General features: G+C 41.4%; 1 protein-coding gene across 1 annotated transcript in view; it reads left to right on the top strand.

Annotated features, from left to right (window-relative positions):
* The first annotated feature begins 6 nt into the window (after positions 1–6).
* Positions 7–9894, top strand: part of KLHL36 (kelch like family member 36) — a 28714-nt gene continuing 18826 nt past the window's right edge. The window contains exon 1 of the mRNA XM_069739477.1: positions 7–196. The gene's annotated coding sequence lies outside the window, so the exon portion shown is untranslated. The remainder of the gene's footprint in view (positions 197–9894) is intronic.

Below are 9894 nucleotides of genomic sequence, written 5' to 3'. Positions count from 1 at the left end.
CATTACTGGGACTTCCTGCAGGAGCCGCTGTCAGCCAGGACTGATGCACCGAGGCCGGGGAGCCCCGCACCGCACAGCGCGGCACCGCCATCCCGCTAATCCGGAGTATGCCGCTGCCAGCTGCCGGAGCGCAGCACATGTGCCGGCAGAGGCGCCTGCGGGGTCTGGATGAGCAGGCCGGACCCCCGAGCTGCAGGTAAGACCACTGCATCTGTCACCACAGCCGGCACCTGCACAATACACAGATCACATACACGGGGATCACCTACAGATCACACACGGATCTCCTGCAGATCATACACTGATCACATACAGATAACATACACGGATCTCACACCGATCACCTACAAAGCACACGTGGATCACATACGGATCACATACGGATCAGACATAACGTGTATCATGCAGGGATCATGTATGGATCAAGCACGGATCACATACAGATCACCTACAAATCACATACATACAGATCACACACAGTGCATGGCAGGATCTCCACAGCACAGTACTGGGGGTCCCGGGGGGTCTGGGACCCCGGAGCTGCTGCCGCCTTGTTCACACTCTGCACAATGATGCATTATACGGCTCCTATTTATCACAAGCGTCAGTGGCGGCATCTGCTGGACACCTGCGGAACTGCGCAAATAACCACCACAATATACAAAGTAACAGCATAACAGCAGTGGCAATCCTGTAACATTCAGAATATAACAAACTGCTGGGAATAAGAAGTGACCTAATGATGTCCCCATGTAATACAGTAACGGGAGGAATAAGAAGTGACCTAATGATGTCCCCATGTAATACAGTAACGGGAGGAATAAGAAGTGACCTAATGATGTCCCCATGTAATACAGTAACGGGAGGAATAAGAAGTGACCTAATGATGTCCCCATGTAATACAGTAACAGGAGGAATAAGAAGTGACCTAATGATGTCCCCATGTAATACAGTAACGGGAGGAATAAGGAGTGACCTAATGATGTCCCCATGTAATACAGTAACAGGAGGAATAAGAAGTGACCTAATGATGTCCCCATGTAATATAGTAACAGGAGGAATAAGAAGTGACCTAATGATGTCCCCATGTAATACAGTAACGGGAGGAATAAGAAGTGACCTAATGATGTCCCCATGTAATATAGTAACAGGAGGAATAAGGAGTGACCTAATGATGTCCCCATGTAATATAGTAACGGGAGGAATAAGAAGTGACCTAATGATGTCCCCATGTAATATAGTAACGGGAGGAATAAGAAGTGACCTAATGATGTCCCCATGTAATACAGTAACAGGAGGAATAAGAAGTGACCTAATGATGTCCCCATGTAATACAGTAACGGGAGGAATAAGGAGTGACCTAATGATGTCCCCATGTAATATAGTAACGGGAGGAATAAGAAGTGACCTAATGATGTCCCCATGTAATATAGTAACGGGAGGAATAAGAAGTGACCTAATGATGTCCCCATGTAATACAGTAACAGGAGGAATAAGAAGTGACCTAATGATGTCCCCATGTAATACAGTAACGGGAGGAATAAGGAGTGACCTAATGATGTCCCCATGTAATACAGTAACGGGAGGAATAAGAAGTGACCTAATGATGTCCCCATGTAATATAGTAACAGGAGGAATAAGGAGTGACCTAATGATGTCCCCATGTAATATAGTAACAGGAGGAATAAGAAGTGACCTAATGATGTCCCCATGTAATACAGTAACGGGAGGAATAAGAAGTGACCTAATGATGTCCCCATGTAATACAGTAACGGGAGGAATAAGAAGTGACCTAATGATGTCCCCATGTAATACAGTAACGGGAGGAATAAGGAGTGACCTAATGATGTCCCCATGTAATACAGTAACAGGAGGAATAAGAAGTGACCTAATGATGTCCCCATGTAATACAGTAACGGGAGGAATAAGAAGTGACCTAATGATGTCCCCATGTAATACAGTAACAGGAGGAATAAGAAGTGACCTAATGATGTCCCCATGTAATACAGTAACGGGAGGAATAAGGAGTGACCTAATGATGTCCCCATGTAATACAGTAACAGGAGGAATAAGAAGTGACCTAATGATGTCCCCATGTAATATAGTAACAGGAGGAATAAGAAGTGACCTAATGATGTCCCCATGTAATACAGTAACGGGAGGAATAAGAAGTGACCTAATGATGTCCCCATGTAATATAGTAACAGGAGGAATAAGGAGTGACCTAATGATGTCCCCATGTAATATAGTAACGGGAGGAATAAGAAGTGACCTAATGATGTCCCCATGTAATATAGTAACGGGAGGAATAAGAAGTGACCTAATGATGTCCCCATGTAATATAGTAACAGGAGGAATAAGGAGTGACCTAATGATGTCCCCATGTAATATAGTAACGGGAGGAATAAGAAGTGACCTAATGATGTCCCCATGTAATAGTAACAGGAGGAATAAGAAGTGACCTAATGATGTCCCCATGTAATACAGTAACGGGAGGAATAAGAAGTGACCTAATGATGTCCCCATGTAATATAGTAACGGGAGGAAAAAGAAGTGACCTAATGATGTCCCCATGTAATACAGTAACAGGAGGAATAAGAAGTGACCTAATGATGTCCCCATGTAATATAGTAACGGGAGGAATAAGAAGTGACCTAATGATGTCCCCATGTAATATAGTAACGGGAGGAATAAGAAGTGACCTAATGATGTCCCCATGTAATACAGTAACGGGAGGAATAAGAAGTGACCTAATGATGTCCCCATGTAATAGTAACAGGAGGAATAAGAAGTGACCTAATGATGTCCCCATGTAATACAGTAACGGGAGGAATAAGAAGTGACCTAATGATGTCCCCATGTAATATAGTAACGGGAGGAAAAAGAAGTGACCTAATGATGTCCCCATGTAATACAGTAACGGGAGGAATAAGAAGTGACCTAATGATGTCCCCATGTAATATAGTAACGGGAGGAAAAAGAAGTGACCTAATGATGTCCCCATGTAATATAGTAACGGGAGGAATAAGGAGTGACCTAATGATGTCCCCATGTAATACAGTAACAGGAGGAATAAGAAGTGACCTAATGATGTCCCCATGTAATAGTAGCAGGAGGAATAAGAAGTGACCTAATGATGTCCCCATGTAATACAGTAACGGGAGGAATAAGAAGTGACCTAATGATGTCCCCATGTAATACAGTAACGGGAGGAATAAGGAGTGACCTAATGATGTCCCCATGTAATACAGTAACGGGAGGAATAAGGAGTGACCTAATGATGTCCCCATGTAATACAGTAACGGGAGGAATAAGAAGTGACCTAATGATGTCCCCATGTAATACAGTAACGGGAGGAATAAGAAGTGACCTAATGATGTCCCCATGTAATATAGTAACAGGAGGAATAAGAAGTGACCTAATGATGTCCCCATGTAATATAGTAACGGGAGGAATAAGAAGTGACCTAATGATGTCCCCATGTAATATAGTAACGGGAGGAATAAGAAGTGACCTAATGATGTCCCCATGTAATACAGTAACGGGAGGAATAAGAAGTGACCTAATGATGTCCCCATGTAATAGTAACAGGAGGAATAAGAAGTGACCTAATGATGTCCCCATGTAATACAGTAACGGGAGGAATAAGAAGTGACCTAATGATGTCCCCATGTAATAAAGTAACGGGAGGAATAAGAAGTGACCTAATGATGTCCCCATGTAATAAAGTAACGGGAGGAATAAGAAGTGACCTAATGATGTCCCCATGTAATATAGTAACGGGAGGAATAAGAAGTGACCTAATGATGTCCCCATGTAATATAGTAACGGGAGGAATAAGAAGTGACCTAATGATGTCCCCATGTAATATAGTAACGGGAGGAATAAGAAGTGACCTAATGATGTCCCCATGTAATACAGTAACGGGAGGAATAAGGAGTGACCTAATTATGTCCCCATGTAATACAGTAACGGGAGGAATAAGGAGTGACCTAATGATGTCCCCATGTAATATAGTAACGGGAGGAATAAGGAGTGACCTAATGATGTCCCCATGTAATATAGTAACGGGAGGAATAAGGAGTGACCTAATGATGTCCCCATGTAATATAGTAACGGGAGGAATAAGAAGTGACCTAATGATGTCCCCATGTAATATAGTAACAGGAGGAATAAGAAGTGACCTAATGATGTCCCCATGTAATACAGTAACGGGAGGAATAAGAAGTGACCTAATGATGTCCCCATGTAATACAGTAACAGGAGGAATAAGAAGTGACCTAATCATGTCCCCATGTAATAAAGTAACGGGAGGAATAAGAAGTGACCTAATGATGTCCCCATGTAATATAGTAACGGGAGGAATAAGGAGTGACCTAATGATGTCCCCATGTAATACAGTAACGGGAGGAATAAGAAGTGACCTAATGATGTCCCCATGTAATACAGTAACAGGAGGAATAAGAAGTGACCTAATGATGTCCCCATGTAATACAGTAACGGGAGGAATAAGAAGTGACCTAATGATGTCCCCATGTAATAGTAACGGGAGGAATAAGAAGTGACCTAATGATGTCCCCATGTAATACAGTAACAGGAGGAATAAGAAGTGACCTAATGATGTCCCCATGTAATACAGTAACGGGAGGAATAAGAAGTGACCTAATGATGTCCCCATGTAATAGTAACAGGAGGAATAAGAAGTGACCTAATGATGTCCCCATGTAATAGTAACAGGAGGAAAAGGAAGTGACCTAATGATGTCCCCATGTAATACAGTAACTGGAGGAATAAGAAGTGACCGACTGATGTCCCCATGTAATAGTAGCAGGAGGAATAAGAAGTGACCTAATGATGTCACCATGTAATAGTAACAGGAGGAATAAGAAGTGACCTAATGATGTCCCCATGTAATACAGTAACAGGAGGAATAAGAAGTGACCTAATGATGTCACCATGTAATATAGTAACGGGAGGAATAAGGAGTGACCTAATGATGTCCCCATATAATATAGTAACGGGAGGAATAAGAAGTGACCTAATGATGTCCCCATGTAATATAGTAACGGGAGGAATAAGAAGTGACCTAATGATGTCCCCATGTAATACAGTAACGGGAGGAATAAGAAGTGACCTAATGATGTCCCCATGTAATACAGTAACAGGAGGAATAAGAAGTGACCTAATCATGTCCCCATGTAATAAAGTAACGGGAGGAATAAGAAGTGACCTAATGATGTCCCCATGTAATATAGTAACGGGAGGAATAAGGAGTGACCTAATGATGTCCCCATGTAATACAGTAACGGGAGGAATAAGAAGTGACCTAATGATGTCCCCATGTAATACAGTAACGGGAGGAATAAGAAGTGACCTAATGATGTCCCCATGTAATACAGTAACAGGAGGAATAAGAAGTGACCTAATGATGTCCCCATGTAATACAGTAACGGGAGGAATAAGAAGTGACCTAATGATGTCCCCATGTAATACAGTAACAGGAGGAATAAGAAGTGACCTAATGATGTCCCCATGTAATACAGTAACGGGAGGAATAAGAAGTGACCTAATGATGTCCCCATGTAATAGTAACAGGAGGAATAAGAAGTGACCTAATGATGTCCCCATGTAATAGTAACAGGAGGAAAAGGAAGTGACCTAATGATGTCCCCATGTAATACAGTAACAGGAGGAATAAGAAGTGACCGAATGATGTCCCCATGTAATAGTAGCAGGAGGAATAAGAAGTGACCTAATGATGTCAACATGTAATAGTAACAGGAGGAATAAGAAGTGACCTAATGATGTTCCCATGTAATACAGTAACAGGAGGAATAAGAAGTGACCTAATGATGTCCCCATGTAATACAGTAACGGGAGGAATAAGAAGTGACCTAATGATGTCCGCATGTAATATAGTAACGGGAGGAATAAGAAGTGACCTAATGATGTCCCCATGTAATACAGTAACGGGAGGAATAAGAAGTGACCTAATGATGTCCCCATGTAATAGTAACAGGAGGAATAAGAAGTGACCTAATGATGTCCCCATGTAATACAGTAACAGGAGGAATAAGAAGTGACCTAATGATGTCCCCATGTAATAGTAACAGGAGGAATAAGAAGTGACCTAATGATGTCCCCATGTAATAGTAACAAGAGGAAAAGGAAGTGACCTAATGATGTTCCCATGTAATACAGTAACGGGAGGAATAAGAAGTGACCGAATGATGTCCCCATGTAATAGTAGCAGGAGGAATAAGAAGTGACCTAATGATGTCCCCATGTAATATAGTAACAGGCGGAATAAGAAGTGACCTAATGATGTCCCCATGTAATATAGTAACGGGAGGAATAAGAAGTGACCTAATGATGTCCCCATGTAATACAGTAACAGGAGGAATAAGAAGTGATCTAATGATGTCCCCATGTAATACAGTAACGGGAGGAATAAGAAGTGACCTAATGATGTCCCCATGTAATATAGTAACAGGAGGAATAAGAAGTGACCTAATGATGTCCCCATGTAATAGTAGCAGGAGGAATAAGAAGTGACCTAATGATGTCCCCATGTAATACAGTAACAGGAGGAATAAGAAGTGACCTAATGATGTCCCCATGTAATAGTAGCAGGAGGAATAAGAAGTGACCTAATGATGTCCCCATGTAATACAGTAACGGGAGGAATAAGAAGTGACCTAATGATGTCCCCATGTAATAGTAACAGGAGGAATAAGAAGTGACCTAATGATGTCCACATGTAATAAAGTAACGGGAGGAATAAGAAGTGACCTAATGATGTTCCCATGTAATAGTAACGGGAGGAATAAGAATTGACCTAATGATGTCCCCATGTAATACAGTAACGGGAGGAATAAGAAGTGACCTAATGATGTCCCCATGTAATAGTAACAGGAGGAATAAGAAGTGACCTAATGATGTCCCCATGTAATACAGTAACAGGAGGAATAAGAAGTGACCTAATGATGTCCCCATGTAATAGTAACAGGAGGAATAAGAAGTGACCTAATGATGTCCCCATGTAATACAGTAACGGGAGGAATAAGAAGTGACCTAATGATGTCCCCATGTAATAGTAACGGGAGGAATAAGAAGTGACCTAATGATGTCCCCATGTAATACAGTAACAGGAGGAATAAGAAGTGACCTAATGATGTCCCCATGTAATAGTAACAGGAGGAATAAGAAGTGACCTAATGATGTCCCCATGTAATACAGTAACGGGAGGAATAAGAAGTGACCTAATGATGTCCCCATGTAATAGTAACAGGAGGAATAAGAAGTGACCTAATGATGTCCCCATGTAATAGTAACAGGAGGAATAAGAAGTGACCTAATGATGTCCCCATGTAATACAGTAACAGGAGGAATAAGAAGTGACCTAATGATGTCCCCATGTAATATAGTAACAGGAGGAATAAGAAGTGACCTAATTATGTCCCCATGTAATACAGTAACGGGAGGAATAAGAAGTGACCTAATGATGTCCCCATGTAATACAGTAACGGGAGGAATAAGAAGTGACCTAATGATGTCCACATGTAATAAAGTAACTGGAGGAATAAGAAGTGACCTAATGATGTCCCCATGTAATACAGTAACGGGAGGAATAAGAAGTGACCTAATGATGTCCCCATGTAATACAGTAACGGGAGGAATAAGAAGTGACCTAATGATGTCCACATGTAATAGTAACAGGAGGAATAAGAAGTGACCTAATGATGTCCACATGTAATAGTAATAGGAGGAATAAGAAGTGACCTAATGATGTCCACATGTAATAGTAACAGGAGGAATAAGAAGTGACCTAATGATGTCCACATGTAATAGTAACAGGAGGAATAAGAAGTGACCTAATGATGTCCACATGTAATACAGTAACGGGAGGAATAAGAAGTGACCTAATGATGTCCCCATGTAATAAAGTAACGGGAGGAATAAGAAGTGACCTAATGATGTCCACATGTAATAAAGTAACTGGAGGAATAAGAAGTGACCTAATGATGTCCCCATGTAATACAGTAACGGGAGGAATAAGAAGTGACCTAATGATGTCCACATGTAATAGTAACAGGAGGAATAAGAAGTGACCTAATGATGTCCACATGTAATAGTAACAGGAGGAATAAGAAGTGACCTAATGATGTCCCCATGTAATACAGTAACAGGAGGAATAAGAAGTGACCTAATTATGTCCCCATGTAATACAGTAACGGGAGGAATAAGAAGTGACCTAATGATGTCCACATGTAATACAGTAACAGGAGGAATAAGAAGTGACCTAATGATGTCCCCATGTAATATAGTAACAGGAGGAATAAGAAGTGACCTAATTATGTCCCCATGTAATACAGTAACGGGAGGAATAAGAAGTGACCTAATGATGTCCACATGTAATAAAGTAACTGGAGGAATAAGAAGTGACCTAATGATGTCCCCATGTAATATAGTAACGGGAGGAATAAGAAGTGACCTAATGATGTCCCCATGTAATACAGTAACGGGAGGAATAAGAAGTGACCTAATGATGTCCCCATGTAATACAGTAACAGGAGGAATAAGAAGTGACCTAATTATGTCCCCATGTAATACAGTAACGGGAGGAATAAGAAGTGACCTAATGATGTCCACATGTAATACAGTAACAGGAGGAATAAGAAGTGACCTAATGATGTCCCCATGTAATATAGTAACAGGAGGAATAAGAAGTGACCTAATTATGTCCCCATGTAATACAGTAACGGGAGGAATAAGAAGTGACCTAATGATGTCCACATGTAATAAAGTAACTGGAGCTCTTATAATATAATGTGATCATCCTGGAGGTCACATAGCAGCAATAACATAACATCTAATAATGATGATAACCATAGAATAAAGCTGCGATTACACAACAGTGACACAAACAAACACTGCATGTTACATGCCGCCCTGACTGCACCATCACAGGGGCTGCACAGTGATCCTCAGAGCAGCGCTCATTGTTGACACACAGGGGGGTTCCTCTGGAAACCAGGGAGGGGGGAATAAGAGGGAACAGGGGGAGTCTACTGATCCTGATGGAACCAGGGTGGAACCTGGAGAAAGTGACTGTCGCTACGACCTGAGCATCAGAAAACCTTATAATGTCACGTGCGAGACAGCGGGAGCAAACGGCCGCACTCCCAGCTCTGAGGACGGAAGAAATCACATCGATTCCAAGCTCCTGCACACAACATGGCGGCTCTGACAATCAGACTTCTGCAAGCTGAAGATCCCCAGCTTATACCAGCTGTTCACATATAATTATATACAGGAGATACCCAGGTTATACCGGCTGTTCATATATAATTATTTACAGGAGATGCCCAGGTTATACCGGCTGTACATATATAATTACATACAGGAGAAGCCCAGGTTATACCAGCTGTATATATATAATTATATACAGGAGATGCCCAGGTTATACCGGCTGTACATATATAATTATATACAGGAGATGCCCAGGTTATAGCAGCTGTACATATATAATTACATACAGGAGAAGCCCAGGTTATACCGGCTGTATATATATAATTATATTCAGGAGATGCCCAGGTTATACCGGCTGTACATATATAATTATATACAGGAGATGCCCAGGTTATAGCAGCTGTACAAATAACTACGGTATATACAGGAGATTCCTAGGTTATACCGGCTGTACATATATAATTATATACAGGAGATGCCCAGGTTATACCGGCTGTACATAGATAATGATATACACGAGATACTCTGGGTTACAGCAGCATCATGTCACCTATCCCCTATAGTTATACCTGAGCTGTGATGCTATGCTGCCACCTACTGTATGGTGTAATGTACTGCACACATTTGTGACACCAGTTATTT

Source organism: Ranitomeya imitator, chromosome 9, assembly GCF_032444005.1.
Source record: "Ranitomeya imitator isolate aRanImi1 chromosome 9, aRanImi1.pri, whole genome shotgun sequence".
Classification (NCBI taxonomy): Eukaryota; Metazoa; Chordata; class Amphibia; order Anura; family Dendrobatidae; genus Ranitomeya; species Ranitomeya imitator.
Note: the sequence above shows the minus strand (reverse complement) of the source record. Positions and strands in the feature narration are given on the sequence as shown.